The sequence below is a fragment of the Solanum dulcamara genome, chromosome 12 (genome assembly GCF_947179165.1).
Source record: "Solanum dulcamara chromosome 12, daSolDulc1.2, whole genome shotgun sequence".
Lineage (NCBI taxonomy): Eukaryota > Viridiplantae > Streptophyta > Magnoliopsida > Solanales > Solanaceae > Solanum > Solanum dulcamara.
In genome coordinates this window covers 10,657,141-10,660,256 of record NC_077248.1, presented here as the reverse complement: position 1 = coordinate 10,660,256, position 3,116 = coordinate 10,657,141, and the positions used below count along the sequence as shown (strand labels likewise).

The window sequence follows — 3,116 nt, the reverse complement described above, 5'->3', positions numbered from 1 at the left end:
TAGATGTCACATTTATTTTGACATTATTTTTTAAAGATAATTTTATTAATTGGTGCGAAATACACGTGTAAAACACGTACACTAAATTTATATATATATATATATATATATCAAACTAATTGTTTGCTAGATCTTAAAAATTGTCATTAAAATATTATTTCTTGGGAAAAGGTTAAATTAGAACATTAATATATAGGTTCTTTGCAACAAGCTAACATATATGGGGATGTAGCTCAGATGGTAGAGCGCTCGCTTAGCATGCGAGAGGTACGGGGATCGATACCCCGCATCTCCAACCTTTTCTTCCTTCCTTTTCTAGTTTACATCCAAAAATTAACAGCAGCCATTATGCAACTTTAAATTGTGTCTCTTTGACCTTTTTATGCCATTTTGCATGTCATAAAATTATATTGATATGACATAAAATTAATGACAAGTGTTTGTCATACAATTATATTGATATGACATATAAAAAAATAAAAATATTATTACATTATATATTTTTATTTTGTTTAATTCCGAAGCTCCACAAAATTCTATTTAAGGATGGTCAAAAATTACACCTTCAACATCTTTAATCCTCCATTTTTTTTCAGTTCAATCTCAAAAATGTCTTCTTAACCAAAAGTTAGAGTTTCAATTTATTGGAAGGTGAAATTATACATAACAGAAACACCATTCATTATAATTGTCCCCCCCCCCCCCCCAAAACACAATACTAAGTATTCACTTAATGTCCGATTTCAAAAGTTTCTTTCATCAATTTATAAGAGGATGGGTGTAAATATTACCGATTATGATTTGATTATAGTCGAAAAGTACCCAACTTTATTTTTATCACATGGACAAGTAAATTTTGAGGAGTGGATTATCTATAATGACGAATTGTTGATCGATTTTTTGAGGGCTCCAAGTGATTACATAGATCAAATCAAGTTAATTTGTGAATTCAATTGGGGCTTTTAGTCATGAATAGATAAGTTCGATTTTATAAAGAGACATTTAAAGTGTAAGAAATAGTTACACTTTATATAGTGTAAGAAAAAGTTTCGTTTTACACTAAAATTTAGATGTTCACAGTTAATAGCTGCTGTTAGTTTTTTTTTATATATAAAATAAAATAAAATTCTACACAATTTATTTTAATTACATTTTAATAATATAGCTTATTTGTGTCATTTTTATTTCTTTGTAGCTCAAATAAGTTTCGGATTCCAAAATCGACCCACCATCAATCTTCCGTACACCATCAAGTGCAATTAGACAACATTTGGTTATTGCATTGAGCACCACTCACACAGCTTTGACTGTTGGTCAAAAGCAGCCTTTACCTTTTGGAAAGCTTGAGTTTGAGTATATTAAACACAGAAGTTTAATATTAAACACTTTTGTTTCAAGTTTGATTAACTTTTCCCTAAAAAGTGTCAACTTCATCTAGAAAGCTTGAGTATATTAAACACAAAAAAGATGACCAAACGAAACAAACAGTCATCATGAACCAGCCTTAGCTTTTGGAAAATTGCCTAATCTATGAATTAATTCTATCAAAATTAGAATTAGAGAGTTTTAGTATTCAATCCATCCTATGTAGTATTGACACTGATATTATTCGAGAAATCAAAATACTTTTCTCTATTATAAATTCATCCGGTATTCAAACAAATTATAATGTTCAATCTACCTCTACTAAGTAGGATTGTCTCAAATATTTGCAGTAAAAGCTTATAAAAATTTTATATGGTTTCTAAAGATATGAATTTTAACTTTGTAGAGACAAAGGACCTATAATTAAGTACACATAAATTTCGATGATTTGAACTTCATTCTTCGAATTCCATCGTTCCTTTTTCTCTTTCCTTTGTAACAACTTGTAATCTAGTTCATGTAACTTTGGGCAAAGCAAATTATAAGATAAGGATAATTGTAAGTTTTTGATATAAATACCACCATATAATGATAGTGATAGGATCATGCATGAAAGAAAAGAGAGTAGTCAATTTTTAACTTTAATATTGACATCCAATGATGGTAGGAACATAGTATAATAATATAGAGAAAACAAAAGGAAGCTGCCTATTTAGATAGTCAAATAAGACCACCTTAAAGTATTTTATTAATAACCGATACCCGACAGCTTTGACCCTTTTCCATCATATATCTGCAAACAAAAGAGACAACACATGGTATCTTTCTTTCTACTAAACAAATTTTAATGAAAAAATAGATAACCTCCTCTTAATTAGGAAAAAAAATTAATTTTGTTCCTAACCAAAGAGGGATTTCAGAAATCCCAACAGCCACAATAATATAATAATTCTTCGAAACAATCAAATTATATAAATTTAAGACGTTGAAATTGGAATCTAAAGTTTTAACTTCACTAACTTATCCAAATGATGCATGATTCAAATTTTGATAGAATTTTACCCTGTTAGTTTCCTCTCTTTCTTCAAGAATCTATAATTTAATTATCATCTAGATGTATAAGCTTTTTGTTGATCAACAACTAATTAAAATACTTCATACTTTTTCACCACTCATACAAGTTTGACACAGTTAATCTATATATTGACGAAATCATTTTATCTTAACCAATCAAAAATATCTCGATAAAATAAATTTACTTATTTCACACAATTTTTCTGATCATACTCGTTATTATAATCAGATCCAAAAACTAAAAAAATCAATCAAAATACAACTGAATTGAGTCATGACTATATAAGATATTTTGATATTAAGGTTGCGTTTGGCCCCAAAAATTTTTTGGGAAAAACTTGAAAAATATTTGGGAACTTGTGTTTCTCCATATAATTTGCCATTACTTACAAATATTTTTGGCAAAATCCTCAAGTTCTAAAAAAGTAGAACTTGGGAACTTGGGAACTTGTAAAGTTTTAAAAATTTAAAAATAATCTCAAACTTTTCTATTTTATAAAAGCATCAATCATTTATTAATTCCAACTAAATATTTATCTATCAATTTACTCCATTAGTATGATCAACCAATACCATTAATCCCTCTTAAATAAAATTTATCTATAAAAATATCCACTGACCCTCTTAATTCTTGATCATTAAGTATATGTTAAATGAAATGATTAATGTATTCTATA

General features: G+C 27.8%; 1 non-coding gene across 1 annotated transcript; it reads left to right on the top strand.

Annotated features, from left to right (window-relative positions):
• Nucleotides 1-222: 222 nt before the first annotated feature.
• Nucleotides 223-295, top strand: TRNAA-AGC (transfer RNA alanine (anticodon AGC)). The gene has a single exon. It is a non-coding gene; the product is annotated as a tRNA-Ala (tRNA).
• Nucleotides 296-3,116: the final 2,821 nt, after the last annotated feature.